Below are 19,259 nucleotides of genomic sequence, written 5' to 3'. Positions count from 1 at the left end.
CCACCTCTTCTGCCTCGAGTCCTTCTAAAGATAACAGAAGGGGGCCCAAGGATTATTATGCTGGCTCCAAACTGGCCCAGGCAACACTGGCTTCCACTCCTCCTCTAGTTCACCATTGAGAAACCTTAGCATTTATTACAGAGGTTAGACCTCCTCACACAAGACAGAGAGGATAATGCACCCCAATCTGCAGACCCTAAACCTTTCCGCTTGGATTATCTCACAGCAGCTAACTGTTACACCAGTTTAAGTCAACAGGTGCAAAACATTCTGAAGGAATCCCTAAGGCCTAGCACTAGGAAATTTTATTCGGCCAAATGGAGAAGATTCTCTGCTTAGTGCCAGAAGCACCACCTTGAGCCAATCTCAGCTAACATTTCAGTCATCTTGGAGTACCTGGCCAGTCTAGTGGATAAAGACCTTTCCTATTCCTCCATAAAAATACATGCCTCTGCCATCTCTGCTCACATTCTTGTTCATCTGCCAGTCTTCTCACTCCGTCTCCTGAAGCAGTTCCGTAGGAATTCCTTAGGGGTGTCATTCACATTAGGCCCCCCAGGAGGAAACGCATGCCTCCATGGGACCTCAGCTGTGTTCTGGAAAAATTGACTTTGCCTTGATGTTCATTGTGTTACCCTGCTGCAGTCATCACACTTGGGTTATCCTGTCGTCAGGCGGTCCCGCAGTCGGACGGATTTCCAAAGTCTTGGTCCGACGTCAGTTGCTGTCGCCTCATCCCTGACGTCAGTGCGCCAGGGGTACATATATTGCAACCGACGTCATTTTCTTCAGTTTTTCTTCAGTGTTTCTTGCCGCACGGTGCCCGAAGCAGAAGCAGTTAGCAAGTGCTGGTCGGCCGACTGCTGAGAAATTTTCGAATTCGAATTTCAGACCAAAGTCTTCTATAAAGCGAAGTACCCTGTTGGGGAAACTTTTCTTGCCTCAGACCGATGTCAGAAAAAGTTAACAATTGTATTTCTTGTGGGAAGCAAATACCTCATAAGGATTTCCATTCTTATTGTATACCTTGCCTAGGCCCTGATCACGACATCACTTCTTGTCGTTTTTGTGCTAGATTTAATAAACGTACTATTAAAAGACGATGTGATTTCGCACGGCACTTTTTTGGCAGAAAATTTAATTATAACATGCTGTCGGAGCTACCGACTACCGGCGTGCACAAAAAGCGCAGGGATAAGGATAGTCAGCCCAGGCCTAAGCCCGATTCCGAGGCCTCGGTTGATCCGGTCTCCGGTTATCAGTGAGGCTCTGACGCAGCCTCTGACTACCGCATTTCAGGAAACCGAGACCGCTACAGATATTTTGACGGGATGTACTAGGCCGACGCAGCCTTTTACTTTAGGCCCTACCGACGATTTACCTTCCAAGGACGTCGGTGCCTCTGAAACACCATCGGTTTCTGAAGGCGTTTTCAGACCGATGACTCTTACAGTCAAAACGTTAGCCAAGTCGAAAACTCCTTCCAAATCCAAAAAGACTTCACTTCAGTCTCCTGTTCAAGGCCCTATGTCTAAGAAACAGATGCTTAAGATGGCTGAAGATTTGATTTCTCTTATCAGGGGTTTTCAGCCTCCTCCTGACAAAAGGCCTAGACAAGAGGAAGAATCTGCTTCCTCTGAACAACTGTCTATTTCTTCGGATTCCTCTGAGGACCAAGACTACTCCTTCTCTCCTTATGAAGATTCTGATGCTGAGGACTCTATTCCCTCAGCTTCCCCTCCAGAAGATTACTCTTTTGGGGAAACTTTACACACTATGAGGGAACATTTCCACTGGGAAGGTCAGGATTACTCTGATTCCAAGAAAAGGCTCAGAGAGTTTCTTTTGCTCCCCCAGCACAGACCTCTAGCCATCCCTCCTGTTTTGGACATTGTGGATGATGTCTACTTAGAATCCAGTTTCAACCCTGACTCTCTGCCTCCTGCCCCCGGCTAAGCCTGACAGATACTACAGAGTTCCTGATTCCCACAAATTTCTTTATAAAAGACCAGTAGCTGACCCAGAGACTATATCCCAGGGGTCCCAAGGGGGCTAAAGCTTCCATGGCTAAAAATCCAGTACCTTCTGAAAGGGATTTAAGAGCACTAGACAGATGGGGGGAAAAAAGGTTTACACCTCAGCCACTTTAGCCATGAGAGCTCTAAACTGTCAATTTCATATGCTTAAGTATCAGCAATTTCTGATGTCTCAGTTAAAACAAAGGATAACCACCCTGCCTCAACAACCTGAATTGAAAGAAGTACAGGATTTGTTGCACGCCACTGAGCAGGTGGGTAAACATACCTTGCAATGTGGGTTTGATTCTTTAGAGGCCTCCTGCAGAGCAGCTGTCACTGGTTCAGTTATACGCAGGCATGCCTGGTTAAAGGAACAAAGTCTGCCTGATCATGTTAAAGCAAAACTACTAGATGCTCCCTTACAGCAGGATGTTCTTTTTGGTGTTAAAGCATTAGAAGTTTTAAAGAAAATGGAAGATAAAGCAAAATCAATGCAGACAGTCAAAGATTTCCTACAGGTGCAACCCCCTCACTTCAGCAGAAACTGGCCAACAAAAAAAATGGTCCTTTCCAGCCACTGACAGGCCTCAGAGGGGTAAATACAGGCGCCCAAGGGGCAGAGGACAACCACAGACTCAGTATAAATCTCGCCAATGGGGCACTCCAACCTAGAAGGGAGGAGAAGACGGGTCTCAACCCACCAGAAGGCAAACTCAATGACTTGCACCTCAGCTGGCCAAACAAAGCTCTTTTGTCAGCCCCCCTGGGGGGAAAACTAGCACTTTTTGCGGACAACTGGCACATGGTCACAAAGGACAAATGGGTCCTAGACATAATTTTACGAGGATACAGATTCCACTTTCACACCTTGCCAAAAAAAAGAGGAATGCCAAACCTGCCACAAAATCAAAGGGCAGAGGCTCAAAAACAAATTACAGTTCTCATGGCCATGAGAGCCATTCAAAGGGTACCAACTCAAGAGCAAGGCCAAGGATTTTACTCAAGACTCTTCCTAGTCCCCAGAAAAGAAAATGCTTTGAGACCAATTCTGGACCTTTAAATTCTAAACACTTACAAGTTCCCAAATTCAAAATGCTAACACTACAGCAGCTACTTCCCATGTTGGGCAAGGAAGCATGGCTGGTAACGTTGGACCTCAAGGAGGCATACCTGCATGTCCCTATCAGACAAAGTTGCAGAAGATACCTCCGCTTCATTGCAGGTTCAACCCATTATCAATTCTCTGCACTGCTCTTTGGCTTATCTACTGCGCCCAGAGTATTCACAAAATGCCTGGCACCAGTAATTGCATACTGCAGACAAAGAGGAATTCAAATATATCCATAGCTGGACGACTGCCTCATCCAAGCAGAAAGAAAAGACATTCTCCTACAACATCTGGCTTTTGTAAAGCATTTACTAAATTGTCTGGGGTACACAGTAAACGAAAAGAAGTCAAAACTAGTACCCTCACAAAAAATGACATTCCTGGGTGCCAGCTTGGACACAATGGCCCAGAAGGCTTATCTTATGCCAGACAAGCAATTACAACTGACTCAATATTTCAAGACAATGGCAACAAAGACCCAATTAACTGCAAGAAAAATTCTGCAGGCTTTGGGCTTCATGGCATCTTGCATCCTGATAAATACCATTTGCAAAACTGCATATGAGGAAATTACAATGGTACCTAAAAACTAAAAAACGTATGGTCTCAACACAGCCACAGCTTGGACACAGTGATATCTCTCAGTCCTTGCCTTCAACAGGAATTTCTATGGTGGGCACAGGCATGTCACCTCAATAAGGGTCAGCCTTTCACCTTGCCCCCACCCAGGCAAACTATCACAACAGATGCTTCAGACTATGCCTGGGGGGCACATATGGCAGGTCAATGCGTTCATGGCCTATGGACTGCAGAACAAAGAAAACTGCACATAAACCAAAAAGAGATGCTAGCTGTACAGAAAGCTCTGACAGCCTTCAATGATCTACTACAGCCTGGACAACTGGCAATAAAGACGGACAACATCACAGTAATGTGGTACATAAACAAGGGGGCACACATTCCTACCCTCTTTGCAGGCAAGCACTAATCTTATGGAACACAGCTCTGGCCTACCAAGTCCAGTTACAAGCTCACTTCCTGCCAGGACAGAAAAACACATTGGCAGACGACCTAAGCAGAAACATCAAAGATCCCCACGAGTGGAAGCTAGACCCACAAATATTTGCAATGATAACTCAAAGATGGGGCCTACCAAATATAGATCTGTTTGCCAGTCCTCAAAACTACCAGCTGAAAAAATTTTGTACAAGGACATTCCACCATCAAGCCTGGAAAGTGGACGCTCTCTCCTTCAGTTGTAAAAACCTGAGAGCATATGCCTTTCCTCCATTACCTCATCTCACAAAGGTTCTTTTGAAGGTCAAAAAGGAGAAACCTCGAATGATTCTCATAGCCCCAGACTGGCCACGCCAGCACTGGTACTTGCTATTGAAGAATATGGCTCACAGCCCACCATGGATATTGCCTCAAATACCTCATTTACTCACGCAACAAGACAAGCAGATTCTACACAGCCAGATCAAAACCTTAAACCTGGTTGCATGGCAAATCAATTAAGCATCCAACCAGCCCCTCTTTCACAAGCAGTACTGGATGTTATTCTAGAAGCCAGGAGGCCAAGCACCAGGAAGGCTTACTCGGACAAATGGAAAAGGTTTTCTGCTTGGAACCAAGCTAAAGCCCAAGACACAACTCAGCCTCATATACCTCACATTCTGCAGTATCTAGCTGAGATGTTGCATAAAGGACTTTCCTTCTCCTCAATTAAAATCCATGCTTCAGCTATTTCAGCTCACTACGACACAAATCCACCTTTATTTTCAAATCCACTCCTAAGGCAGTTCCTCAGAGGGGCAAAAGACATTAGACCACCTAGAAGAGCTCTTACACCAACATGGGACCTCAACTTTGTTCTGGAAAAACTAACGCTTCCTCCCTTTGAACCAGCTTTTTCTGCAGACCTTCAGTTCCTATCTTGGAAGACTGCCCTCCTCCTGGCAATAACTTCTGCTAGGAGAGTTTCAGAATTACAGGCACTTATGGCAGTGGAACCTTTCCTCATTTTTCATCAAGACAGAGTTTCTCTACGAACTAATCCTTCCTTCATGCCTAAGGTAGTTTCCAGTGTAGCTTTAAATCAAACCATCCATCTTCCCACTTTCTTCCCCAATCCACAGAACAAAGGTGAGAGACTCCTGCATTCCTTGGACATTCACAGGCAGCTTCGATACTACCTGGATAAAACTAAGGCTTTCAGAAAAACAGACCAGCTCTTTGTTTCCTATGCTACAGCTTCTCAAGGGAAGGCCATATCCAAGCAAACCATTTCTAAATGGATAGGCCATTGCATAAGATTCTGCTACACCTATCATGGGAAACCAGTTCCTCCTACCATTAGATCCCACTCTACTAGGGCAACAGCTACCTCTACAGCCTTTCTCAGGGGGGTTCTGACCAAGGAAATTTTAGAGGCTGCAACTTGGAGTTCTGTACACACCTTCACCAAACACTATCACTTACCTCTTTATTCTAAGTCTAGGGCAGGCTTCGCCACTGCAGTTCTGCAGGGTCCTATTGCCTCCACTAACCCTCTAGGATGCCTCCACCCTTCCTTAGCTTTGGGGCTCAACCCAAGTGTGATGACTGCAGCAGGGTAACATGATGAACATAGTACAGTTTTGTACCTACCATAAATGTAGATGTTCGAGTGTTCACCCTGCTGCAGTCCAGGTTACCCTTCCTTCAACCCCTCTGATCTACTGGCTAAATCTCTGCTATGCCTTACTGATGTATTTGCTTATAGCTGAAGGGTTTTTGTGTGTGTATAGTGCTCACACCATTTGGTACTAATTTGGATAACCTTTTTGGGGGCACCTGACATCTGGGGCAAGAAAAACTGAAGAAAATGACGTCGGTTGCAATATATGTATCCCTGGCGCACTGACTTCAGGGATGAGGTGACAGCAACAGACTTCGGACCAAGACTTTGGAAATCCGGCCGACTGGGGGGACCGCCTTCCGACAGGATAACCCAAGTGTGATGACTGCAGCAGGGTGAACACTCGAACATTTACATTTATGGTACGTACAAAACTGTACTTTTTGAATCTGCAGCTAATTCCTTTTTAAAATTCCTCACTTGGAAGACTACTCTTCTTTTAGCATTCACCTCAGCTATAAGGGTTTCTGAATTACAGGCCCTTATGGCAGGAGGGCCTTTCATTATCTTCCATAAAAACAGTCTCCCTCGGGGCTTAATGCCTAAGGTGGTAACCAGTGTGTCTTTGAATCAAGCCATCCATCTGCCTATCATCTTTCCCAATCCTCAGAACAGGGGAGAAAGATTACTGCACTCCCTGAATGTGCACAGAATGTTACGCGATAAACTAGAATGGACGTTTTCCTTAAGGAAATCAGATCAACCATTCATAACCTTTGCCCCTGGATCTGAAGGAAAACCATCTTTTAAACAGGCCATTTCCAAATGGATTTCACACTGCATTTCTTTCAGCTACAAAAAAAAATCTGACTTGGTTAGACCTCACTCTACCAGGGCCACAGCTACTTCTGCAGCTTTCCTTAAGGGGGTCCATACCAAAGGCATTCTGGAAGCAGCCACTTGGTCTTCTGTGCATACCTTCATAAGATGCTACCACCTACCAGCTTTCTCAAAATTCAGAGCAGGATTTGCATCTGCAGTCCTGCAGGAGCTCCTCTCCTCTCCTTGATCTCCGTCCAGCCTCATTTAAGCTTTGGGAATCTTCCCAACTGTCAAGATTGCAACAATGAAACTTGAACAACATAGTAGAGTTGTGTACATTTAGATGTTTGAGTGTATTCACTGTTAAAATCTTATTTCCCTCCCTCCTACGCCTTTGGCCTACATGGTAGGCTTAGAATCTCCAAATATGACAACCTTAGGCACTTTCCCAGGCTTCCATGGGTTAGGTACCCCATTTCTTTATTCACTTGTGCTTAATTCCGGGCTCCTCATACATGGGGCCAAGAAAATGATGACTCAGGCTGGCTTCCTTTATACCTGAGCGTACTGTCATCAGTTAAGAGGTTCACCAGCGTGGGAGGCAGAATAAGTTTCTCTGGTAGTCAGGCTGGCCAGGGGCTTTCACGGCAGGCTATCCCAACTATCAGGACTGCAACAGTGAATACACTCGAACATCTACATTATGATAAGTGTACACAACTGTACTTTCTTTTGCACTTTATCTCGCACATTTCAGTTTTCAGATTAAATCCATTGTGATGGTTTACTGTAGGTATGTGGCACAGAAGAATGCAGTCCTGACTAAGTTCCAGGTGACCAAGGATCAAATGGCCCTGATACTTCTCTTGGGGTTAGGGAAATGCATGGTTTAGGCAGATGTGAATAGAATAATTTCATTATGCAGACAGATTAATGGACTGTAGTGCTTTTCAAGTAGGTGGGTTGAACTGCTCTTCTGCTTCTCACCCTTTATGAAACTGAGAGACAGGTCAACACTGGCACTGATTGCACAGCCTACTTAAGGACTGCTACTTGTGTACACATGGGATGGGTAGTGACATAGGTAAAGCACCCCATTCTTCCACGTAGATGTTGCTTCTACTTTACACCATCAAGGAAGAAATTAGCTTTTAAGGCTACCACCAAAATGGAACAAATGTGTCAGAGACATTGGGGGTGGGGGGGAGCTGACGTTCATCTTTTTCTTTATTTTAGTCCTCCATTGTATCATGGTAGTTAATCTTTTGATTAGCATGTATTCATAACTTTGCAAATTGTGCGTACACTTTTAGTTTTTCATTTGTTAACTAGTTGAGTAAATAGGTTGTTACAGACCTTTTTTATCCATAACCCAGGATATGGGGCAAGGGTAAATTTAATCATGTTTTTGGGAGGTGAGAAGAAAAGTACAGTTGTGTAAAATCTTACCATAACAGTAGATGTCCTTCTCGTCACTGTTGCAGTATCCAAAAACAGATGGTATCTCCCGCCTAGGGCAGCCCAATGCTTGGTCAGTATAGAAAAGCCTAATGGTCTTCTTGTACAGAACATAGATTATAAAAGGGACGTATGGATGCAATTGCCCAGCACTGAATTGCCCCAAAAGATAACAGTCTCCACAGGACAAAGAAGTTCATGCACACCCAGAAGGAAAAAAGGGAAATCCTCAGCAAGAAGAAATCCAAAACAAAAAACTGAACAAAATAGAGGGAATTTGAGGGAATGAGAGAATACTGCAACAGTGAAGAGAAGGACATCTACTGTTATGGTAAGATTTTACACAACTGTACTATGTCCTTCTATATCACTTTTATTGTATCCAAAAACAGAAGGGAGAGTAAAAAAAGCTCAGGAAACTGAATGGAAGGTGGAAGGCCAAGTAGAGTCCTCAACAAACCCGCATAAAATGGTTTCAGCAAGACCTGCTCTGGCCCTAGAAACCATATCTAACTTATAAAGCTTAGTAAAGGTATGCGCATAAGACCAACTAGCAGCTTCAAGGATGGAAGTGGTGTCCAACCCCTTGAAGAAAGCACCAGAAGAAGCATCATCTCTAGTAGAATGAGCTCTAACAGAAGTAGACAGAGATTTGCAGTGAAAAGAATAGCAAAAGGAAATGGCCTTAGTTGTCCAGGAGGAGATGGTTTGCTTAGATACAGTCAAACCCAGTGTCCTGGGATGAAAGGAAACAAAAAGCTGATCAGACTTATGAATGGCCTTAGTTTTATCCAAGGAGTACCTTAGCTGTCTATACAAATTCAAGGTATGCAGGACCCTCTCAGTAGTAGACTGAGGAGAAGAGAAAAAGGAAGGGATTTGTACCATCTGATTCAAGGACAACTCATTTACTACTTTGGGCACAAAAGAAAGATTAGTATGAAAGGACACACTGTTTCTGTGGGGAAAAAAAAGTAGGAATGACCATAAGGTCCTGGAGCTCAGAAGCCCTCTGAGCAGAAGTAAGAGCCAGCAACAAAACAGTCTTCCAGCTACAGTGTTGCAAAGAAGTAGAATCTACAGGCTCAGAAGGAGCTAGAGTCAATGTTTCCAACACATAATTAAAGTTCCAAGGAGGAATGGGTTTCCTTTGAGGCCTAATATGCAAGAAGCTATTAAGAAATCATTTGACCTCAAAACGCAAGTCAAAGAAGGATTTAGGGGAAGAAAAGCAGAAGCGGCTTGACAAATGAGCCTTCACAGAAGAATAGCTTAGGCCATTCTGGATCTCTCTCAAAAAATAAAGGTCCAGAAGCCCCCTCCCCCAACACACACACACAGAAAAAGACTCCTAGGTATGAGCATGGCACCATGGACATACAACATTTTTTGGCTGAAGGTTTTCTTGCCTTTTGTAAAACCCTGAATATGTCCTCATAAAAGTGGTGCCTGAAAGGGATCACAACGCTGTCATCCACATTGTCAGTTGAAGAGTGGACAAGTGAGGATGGATGAGGGATCCCTTCTCCTGTGTGAGGAAATCCAAGTGGTGAGGTAACTTGTGGATGTTGTGTAGTCCAGTCTCACTTTCATTTTTATGTATGGGTTCAGAGCAGGTCCTCTGCACTGACTCTGCTGATTAATAAGCTCGAAGACTTCTGGTTGGCTCGTGGCTAAGCAGGTATCCCATAGTGCACCAGTACAAACCCCAGATCTCGTTTGCCGCATTGACGAGTTCGGTTGTGCTTCTCTTGGCTCTGGCTAAGTGTTAACTTTTTTCTTGCTTACATTGTTAAAATCTTTGGTCAAAGATATATTAGTTTAGTACAATTGTTGTTGCATTAGTACTTGTTAGTGTAGGTTACTAATTCTTAGGTAATTAGCTCTTTGCGCCCTTTGGTGCAATCATGGGCCTTGGGCCTGTTAATGTTAATGTAGTAATTTGCTTTGTGGTATCCTGTGTACCAGTTTCTTACTTAGTGCGGATAGCTTATTACTGCTAGTGGTTTTTTGGTTTTCCAGTCTACAATTTTGTAGAGCAGTTTTGGTTTTTGGCAGTTATCCGCTGGTGTTCTTTCCTACGGTTGTGGATTCGTTGTTCAAAACTCCAATTCCAACTTCCACTGTTAATCTTTAACAGATTCAAGGTTTTTTCTGTGTGAAAGGTTTTTCTGTGTGTGCAAATTTTCACTGGTCTGTTTAAGTTAGATGACCTAGCTGCCCTTTCCTGTCTGGACTAGGCCTTTTTAGTTAGCGGACCTAGTCCTCATGGTGTCTCTTCCTCCTTCAGGGCTAGGCCCGTTTAAGTTAGAGGACTTAGTACTCTCTTTTACTTCTCTTCTCTTTCCTGTCGTCTATGTGTATGTCTAAAGAGATTAAGGAGCACAAGCCTTCGGGCTTCAAGAAGTGCTCCCAAAAAATGTCATTGACGGATAGTCATGGTCTGTGTGTCTATTGCTTAGGGGCCATCCATTTGCAAGAGACTTGCTTGTTCTGTCATGCCTTCTCCCATAGAGTGTTACAGGAGAGAAGGAACAAGCTAATTCTAAAGGGTCTGTTAAAGCCTTCCTTTGAGGAAGCTTTGTCTAGCTCTTCCTCTTCTTCCAAGTCCACTAAATCTGCAAAGTCTAATTCTTCAAAAAGACCTTCTCCGGCACTGGCTGGTGTGTCGGAGCCGCCTCCTGAAGTGACATAATCGGCCTCATCGTCTCCACTGCCTTCAGAGCTGTCTGAGAGCAACATTGTGGTGACAGGGTCGGATCCTAGTTTGTCGGAGCCGACCACTGAATTTATGGAACTTGCTATTCCTCCAAGATCAAGATCCTCGACTATGTCCTCCAGGTCTTCCAGGAGCCTTTTGGATGAAGATGTGGAGAGGGTAGTCCTGAGACTGTTGAGGTCATCTGCTCTGTCTAAATTGTGTGCTCCGACCCAGTCGGTTCCGGAGCCTATGAAACCTGTGATACCCTTGATTGTTATTCCTCTTCCGAGCCAAACTGGTTTGTCAGAGTCGGAGGGCTTGGTGCCATTGGTGGAACCCTCAGCTCCAGCTCCACTTGCGGTTACTTTGGAGCCAAGCTCTGCTCTGACACTTTCAGTGTTGTCCTTTGTGTCCAGGGGCCGAAGCTCTCCAGTTGGCACTGACAGGAAAGGTTGGAATTGGTGTTCTTCGGTTCCTAGTCTCCCTCTTAGCACTTCGGCTAGGGTGAGTTCGGACCCTGCATCTATCTCTGAGCCAATAGCTCTAGTGTCGATGGCATCCTCGGTCTCTTTGGAGCAGGAGAGGCCCTCGGAGCCGGAGAGGTAGGCATTTGAGGTGATGAGCGTACCGTCCAAGTCACCAGTTGCTACCAAAGGTACCAGCACTCTCCCCCCTAGAGCACCCACTTAGGTCTCAGCCCCTACACTCTCCGGAGACCGCAGAGACCCTCAGCCTCAGGAGCCACCAGCTGGTGGCTCCCACTCTTCCTTGACCTCCTCAGAATACCCTTCTGAGGAGCCCTCCAGGAAGAAGACATGCAAGAGGAAGCATATTGACTCCCAGGATGAGTCTTTGACATCTGACACTGACTTCAAGGAGTCAGAAAGGTCTCCCAAGTTGTCCTCTGATGTCTCTTTCGTGGACATCCTGGAGATCCTTAAGCAGAGGTGCGGCTGGTCTACTGTTAACCTTTCTGAGGAGTCGGTGTACCTGAAGGCTTTCCGGGTCTCAATCTTCTGCCTCTTGGGTGTCTCCACCTTTTGATGAACTGATGGATTTAGTTAGTCGAAAGGTGTGGGATACTGCCGATCCTGTGGACTCCGCCCCTAGGAGACCCAACAAGTTTCTTTCTGCCCCTCCAGATAAAGAATTTTTGTCCAAAGGTGTCCCCGTAGATGCCATGGTGGTGGTGGCGGCCACTAAGAAGGAGCTTGCTGAGACGATTTCTCTCCATCTGCCGAATAAGGAGTCTCGACAGATGGACAGGTATGGGAAGCGTGTCTTCAGTTCAGCAGCTTTTACTCTTCGATCATTGAACTATCTCACTCACTTCATGCAATTGCAGAGGGATCTACTTAAGGAGGTGGGAAATTCTATACAGGGTGCATGTACTGAGGGAGTTCCTGACAAGATTTCTGCTCAGTTGTCCACCCTAAATTCTATAGTTAACACCTCCATGCGGCTTATTTCTTATGCGGCTGATGGAGCGAGTAGAGCAGCGGGTTCAGGAGTTGCCCTAAGGCATCACTCCTGGATGCGCTTGTGTAATTTTGCAGAACCATTCAAATCCACTTTCACCAATGCCCCTTTTGGTGGATGTTCATTGTGTTTCACTGTTGCAGTCATTACACTTGGGTTATCCTGCTGGCAGGCTACCCGCAGTCTGCCAGAATTCCAAAGTCTGGGTCCAGCGTCTGTTGCCGTCGCCTCTTCCCTGATGTCAGTGCACCAGGGGTATAAATAAAGCAGCTGACACCATTTTCCTCAGTCTTTCTTGCCGTGCGGTGCCCGAAGCAAAAGAGTTTGCAAGTGCCGGTCGGCCAACTCCTGAGATTTTCGAAATCGAATTTCAGATCCAAAGACTTCATTAAAGCTAAGTACCCCATTGGGGAAACTTTTTTCTTGCTCCAGACCGATGTCAGAAAAAGTTAACAATTGTATTTCTTGTGGGAAGCAAATACCTCATAAGGATTTTCATTCTTACTGTATTCCTTGCCTAGGCCCTGATCACAATGTTGCAAGCTGTTGATTTTGTGCTAGATTTAACCAACGCACTATTAAGCATCTGTTTGATTTTGCCTTTCATTACTTCGGCCGAAGATTTAATTATACAATGCCGGTGGAGCAGCCGACGACCGGAGGTCACAAAAAGCGCAAGGAAAAAGAAAAGGACAGGCATCCGAGGTCCAAAACCGACGACGAGGCTTCTTCTAAGCCAGTCGCCGGTTCTCAGTGAGGCACTTTCGCAGCCCCTGACGCCCGCTACCTCAGAGCCACAGGCCGCTGACGACTCCCACGTGGAGCCAGCTAGGCCTCTGGATACTCAAGGCATTGGACACTCGGAAACCGTTCCCTCAGATGGGTATAGAGCCACTGAGCAGGTATCGGCTTCTGAGGGTGTTTTCAGACCTACACAGTTATATGTAAAGCCTACTTAAGCATCAAAATCAAAGACTAAAGCAGTTCAAAAGACATAGAAACAAGTACAGAAATCTCCAGGACAGGCCTCCATGCCTAAAAAACAGATGCTCAAAATGGCCGAAGACCTAATTACTCTGATCAGGGGCTCCCATCCCCCTCCTGATAAGAGGCCTAGGCAAGAGATAGAATATGACTCTTCAGATCAGGTTTCCATTTCCTCTGACTCCTCTTCTGATCAGGAATACTCTCTTCCTCACTATGAGGATTCTGATGCTGAGGAATCTATCCCTTCAGCCTCTCCTCCTGAGGATTATTCTTTTGGGGAAACCTTGCATACCATGAGAGAACACTTCCACTGGGAGAGCCAAGGTTACTCAGAATCTAAGAAAAGGCTTAGACATTTTTTGTTACTTCCTCAGCACAGGCCCCTAGCTATTCCCCCTGTGGTAGACATAGTGGATGATATATTTTCAGAGTCCGGCCTTTCACCAGACTCTTTACCCCCTGCTCCTGTAAAGCCAGACAGATACTACAGAGTCCCAGATTCTCATAAATTTCTTTACAAAAACCCTGCTGCTGACCCAGAAACTATTTCTCAGGGTCCCAAAGGGGTCAAAGCTGCTACTGCAAAAAACCCTATTCCCTCGGACAGGGATTCTAGGGCTCTAGATAGATGGGGGCAAAAGGTCTATACTTCTGCTACTCTGGCTGTAAGGGCTTTAAATTGTCAATTTCATATGCTTAAATATCAGCAATACCTACTGTCTCTGCTTAAACAGAAAATGTTGACAAATTCTGAACGTGTTGAAAATAAAGCATTGCAGGATTTATTGCATGCAACTGAACAAGTTGGAAAGCATACATTGCAATGTGGATTTGATTCTTTGGAGGCCTCTTGCAGGGCCGCAGTTACGGGTTCTGTCAGTAGAAGGCATGCTTGGTTAAAGGAACAGAATCTTGCCTGGTCATGTTAAAGCAAAATTATTAGATGCTCCATTACAGCATAATACTTTATTTGGTGTTAAAGCAGAGGAGGTTTTGAAGAAAATGGAGGGCAAAGCGAAATCTATGCAAACAGTAAAGGATTTTTTACAGGTTCAGCCATCTAGATTTAGCAGGAACTGGCCTAATAAGAATCGGTCCTTTCCAGTGTAAGGCCACAAAGAGGCAGATACAGACGCCCGAGAGGCAGATCTCAGCCCCAAGGCTCATATAGGCCTAAACAATGGAGTGCTCCTACCTCCAAAAGTGGAGAAGACAAATCACAGCCCTACAGAAAACAGTCCTAATGACTTTCCTCTGCCAGCACCGAGCACTTATCTTTTGGCAGCCCCTTTGGGGGTAAAACTAGCACTTTTTTCACAAAATTGGCACAGGATTACCAAGGACAAATGGGTTTTAAATATAGTGTCCCAGGGCTACAGGCTCCACTTTCACACCCTGCCAAAGGCAAAAGGTATGCCAGACCTGCCACACAATCAGTGGGCAGAGGCGCAAAAGCAAGTATCATCTCTCTTGGACATGAGAGCTATTCAGCAAGTACCACAGCAAGAGCAGGGACAAGGTTTTTATTCAAGACTATTCTTGGTGCCTAGAAAGGGCAAAGCCTGGAGACCAGTACTGGACCTGTCTACTCTAAACACATTTCTGGACGTTCCAAAATTCAAAATGTTGACTCTACAGCAACTTCTGCCCATGCTGGGCAAGAAGACCTGGCTTGTAACGTTAGACCTAAAAGAGGCATACCTGCATGTCCCAATCAGACAAAATTGCAGAAGATACCTCAGATTTATAGCTGGATCAATGCATTACTAATTCTCTGCACTGCCCTTTGGCTTATCTACTGCGCCCAGGCTCTTCACAAAATGCCTGGCACCAGTAATTGCTTATTGCAGACAAAGAGGAATACAGGATATATCCTTACTTGGACAACTGCCTCATTCAAGCAGAGAAAAAGGACATTCTTCTACAGCATATGGCGTTTGTAAAAAGATTATTAATTTGCCTAGGGTACACAGTAAACGAAAAGAAATCAAAACTAATACCCTCTCAAGAGATAATATTCCTGGGTGCAAGCTTAAACACAACTGCCCAGATGGCTTATCTCATGCCAGACAAACAAAGGCAACTGACATCTTACTTCAAAATGTTGGCAACAAAGACCCAGTTATCTGCAAGAAATATTCTGCAGGCCTTGGGCTTCATGGCATCCTGCATCCTACTGATTCCATTTGCAAGACTGCATTTGAGGAAACTTCAATGGTATCTAAAAAGTGTTTGGACCCAACATTGCCACAGCCTGGAAAATATGATTATGCTCATTCCATGCCTGCAACAGGAGTATCGATGGTGGGCACAAGCCTGTCACCTCAACAAGGGACAGCCATTCACCATATCCACAGCCAGGCAATCAATAATAACAGGCGCTTCAGACTATGCCTGGGGAGCCCACATGGCAGGAAAATGTATTCAGGGAGCATGGCCTGTAAGCCAAATGCATCTTCATATCAATCAAAAAGAGATGCTAGCTGTTCATAATGCCCTGACAGCTTTCAAGGATTTGCTTCATCCAGGACAACTACTGATAAAGACAGACAATACAACAGTTATGTGGTACATAAACAAGCAGGGAGGCACTCATTCCTACCCCCTCTGCAGACTAGCCATGACTTTGTGGAACACAGCACTGGACTACCAAGTACACCTGCAAACACAATTCCTGCCAGGAAAGACAAATAACACTGGCAGACGAGCTGTCGAAACCTCATGGATCCCCATGAGTGGAAACTGGATCCGCAAATCTTCACCATGATAACAAGGAAATGGGGACGCCCAGACATAGATCTATTTGCCTCCCCTCACAATTTCCAATTACAGAAATTCTGCACAAGGACTTATCACAGTCCAGCATGGAAAGTGGATGCCCTATCTGTCAGCTGGAAAACCCTTACAGTTTATGCCTTTCCTCCACTGTCTCTCCTATCCAAGGTACTCCTAAAGGTCAGACAAGAGAAGCCGAAAATGATACTGATTCCCCAGACTGGCCACACCAGCACTGGTATCCAATCCTAAAGAGCTTGTCATAGGGCCCAGCCTGGACATTGCCTCTTATTCCTCACTTACTAACTCAACAGAACAATCAGATTCTGCACAGCCAACTCAAAACTCTAAATCTGGCAGCATGGCAAATACAGTGACATTTCACAACACTCCTCTTTCCAAGGCAGTTACGGATGTTATTCCGGAGGCCAGAAGGCCAAGCACCAGGAAATTGTATGCAGAAAAAAGGAAAAGATTCAGTGCCTGGAATCAGGCACAAGGTTTTGATACACTGGAACCAAACATTCCTCAAACTTAACAATACTTAAGAGATGCTAAACAAAGGCCTATCCTTGTCATCAGTCAAGATCCATGCCTCTGCCATTTCAGCTCATTACAATACGGACCCTTCTATTTTTTCGCATCCACTACTAAGGCAGAACCTCAGAGGGGCCAAAAACTTAAGACCCCCAAGAAGAGCACCAACACCTGCATGGGATCTCAATTTCGTCTTGGAAAAACTCACTCTGCCTCCTTTCGAGCCAGCCAATACAGCTGATATAAAATTTTTATCATGGAAAACAGCTCTGCTCCTAGCAATCACTTCAGCAAGAAGAGTCTCAGAGCTTCAGGCATTTAATGGCTGTGGAACCTTTTGTAATCTTTCATCCAGACAGGGTTTCTCTGAGAACAAACCCTTCTTTTATGCCTAAGGTAGTGTCCAGTGTGTCCCTCATTCAAACTATTCATTTGCCTACCTTTTATCCAAACCCTCAGAATAGGGGGGAGAGACTTCTGCATTCTTTGGGCATACACAGACAACTACGCGTCTATTTGGACAGAACTAAAGCTTTCAGAAAAACAGAGCAACTTTTGGTGGCATACGCTGCCGGATCCCAAGGAAAGGCCATTTCAAAGCAGACAATTTCAAAATGGATAGGCCATTGCATTTGTTTCTGCTATTCTCAACATGGCAAATCAGTGCCTAAGGGCATTAAGCCACATTCCACCAGAGCAGCAGCCACTTCAGCAGCCTTTCTCAGAGGAGTACCAACCAAGGACAGTTTAGAGGCTGCAACTTGGACTAAAGTGCACACTTTTACAAGGCACTACCACTTACCTCTTTACTCTAAAGACAGAGCAGGTTTCGCCACTGCAGTTCTGCAGGGCCTTATAGCCTCGCCTAATTCTATTTAGACCCAGCCACCCAACCACAGCTTTGGGATTCTACCCAAGTTTAATCACTGCAACAGTGAAACACGAACATAGTACATTTGTGTACCTACCATAAATGTAGATGTTCAAGTGTATTCACTGTTGCAGTCCAGGTTACCATCCACCATCCCCCTTTCTTTGCTGGGACTTATCTCTACTTCTCTATCCTATACAACCTATGTGGTGTATTTGCTTGTAGATGAAGGTAATGTTTATTTTACTGTATGCATTTTTATTGACATAATTTTTTAGCCTACCCTTCGGGGGCAAGAAAAACTGAAGAAAATGGCGTCGGCTGCTTCTATTATACCCCTGGCGCACTGACGTCAGGGAAGAGGCGAAAGCAACCAACGCCGGACCTAGACTTTGGAATTCTGGCCGACTGCGGGTAGCCTGCCAGCAGGATAACCTAAGTGTAATGACTGCAACAGTGAATACACTCGAACATCTACATTTATGGTAGGTACATAACTGTACTTTCTTCATTGTTTGGATCCAAGGTGAAGGACACACTCACTCAGTGTGAGCAAGAAGGAAAGACGCTCTCTGCCATGGGAGTACGTTTTACTGTTCCCTCTAGACCATACCCTAAAGGTCAAAGGGACAGTAAAATGTGGTTCAAGAAGTCCTAGAGGGTCTTTCCGGACACACAAGGTAAACCCTCCTTCAGAGGCAGAGGAGGAGGAGGAAATGGGGATATCACCCTGGCGGCAGGGGTGGTCCGTAATACCAACAAAGGTCGCACTTCCTTTCGGGGACAGCCTTATCAGCGTTCCTGATGTGGGGCCCAACCGCGTTTCTCTAGTGCCGGTCGGGGGTCGCATTTCTTTGTATCTAGAAGCCTGGCTAAGTATAATCCAAGACAAGTGGGTACAAAGAGTTCTTACCAGAGGCTATATCATATCCTTTTCCCTTCCACCGTTTGTTCCCTAGAAGATCCTAAATGTACCACCCAGTCTCAGGGATCAGGCAACTGTGGAGATCAACAAGTTGCTCTTAAAAAGAGTTATCCAGCCCGTCCCAGAAGACCAGATAGGATCCGGAACTTACTCCAGGATCTTTTTAGTCCCAAAACAAACAGGAGATTGGAGGCCAATATTGGACCTCAGCAGATTAAACAAATCCGTGAGAAAGGACAAGTTTTGGATGGTAACACTGCAATTGATACTCCCTTTGTTAGGGAAAGACTATTGGATGTGCTCAATAGATCTCCAGGATGCCTACTACCATATAAAAATGGACAAGGCGTCCAGGAGTCATCTACGCTTCCGTCTGGGAGTCTGTCAATATCAGTTTTGTGCTCTGCCCTTTGGTCCCACCACAGCCCCCAGGGTGTTCACCAAAAGCATGGCAGTATTGACAGCTCACCTGAGATGTCAGGGATTCCATGTGTTTCCATACTTGGACGACTGGCTCCTGACTGCCCAGGCATCTACTTCTCCAAAACAGGGACGCCACTATTCAACTTTGTGCTCAATTAGGGATCTCCATAAATTGGGAAAAATCTGCATTATTGCCCTCTCAATCTGTGACTTTTATAGGCACAGAGGTAGACACAGTGAACATGACAGCTCGTCTTCCCACCAAAAGGGCACAAAATTTAATCTTTCAAATTCAACACTTTCTCCCATTGTGGAAAGTCAAAGCAAAGTGGGTCCTTCAGTTCCTCTGGACTATGGCATCCACCATTCTATTAATACCATTAGCCAGGTTGCACATGAGAGTTCTCCAGTGGCTTCTGTTTTCCCAATGGTCTTTCCAATATCTTCCGCTGAATCACCCTATTCTGCTGATGGAATCATGCAAGGAGGACCTCCTTTGGTGGATAGCACCCAGCCAATTGACGACGGGCGCCCC

At 45.3% G+C, this 19,259-nt stretch overlaps 1 protein-coding gene across 1 annotated transcript in view; it reads left to right on the top strand.

The window, feature by feature from the left end:
* LOC122792701 (germinal-center associated nuclear protein-like) overlaps positions 1 to 19,259 on the top strand; it is a 1,487,771-nt gene that overhangs the window by 544,989 nt on the left and 923,523 nt on the right. The gene's annotated exons all lie outside the window — the stretch shown is intronic.

Source organism: Protopterus annectens, chromosome 2.part0 (genome assembly GCF_019279795.1).
Source record: "Protopterus annectens isolate FY-2018-M chromosome 2.part0, PAN1.0, whole genome shotgun sequence".
NCBI classification, from domain to species: Eukaryota; Metazoa; Chordata; order Ceratodontiformes; family Protopteridae; genus Protopterus; species Protopterus annectens.
The sequence above is the reverse complement of the archived record's forward strand: the minus strand, read 5'-3'. Positions and strand labels throughout refer to the sequence as shown.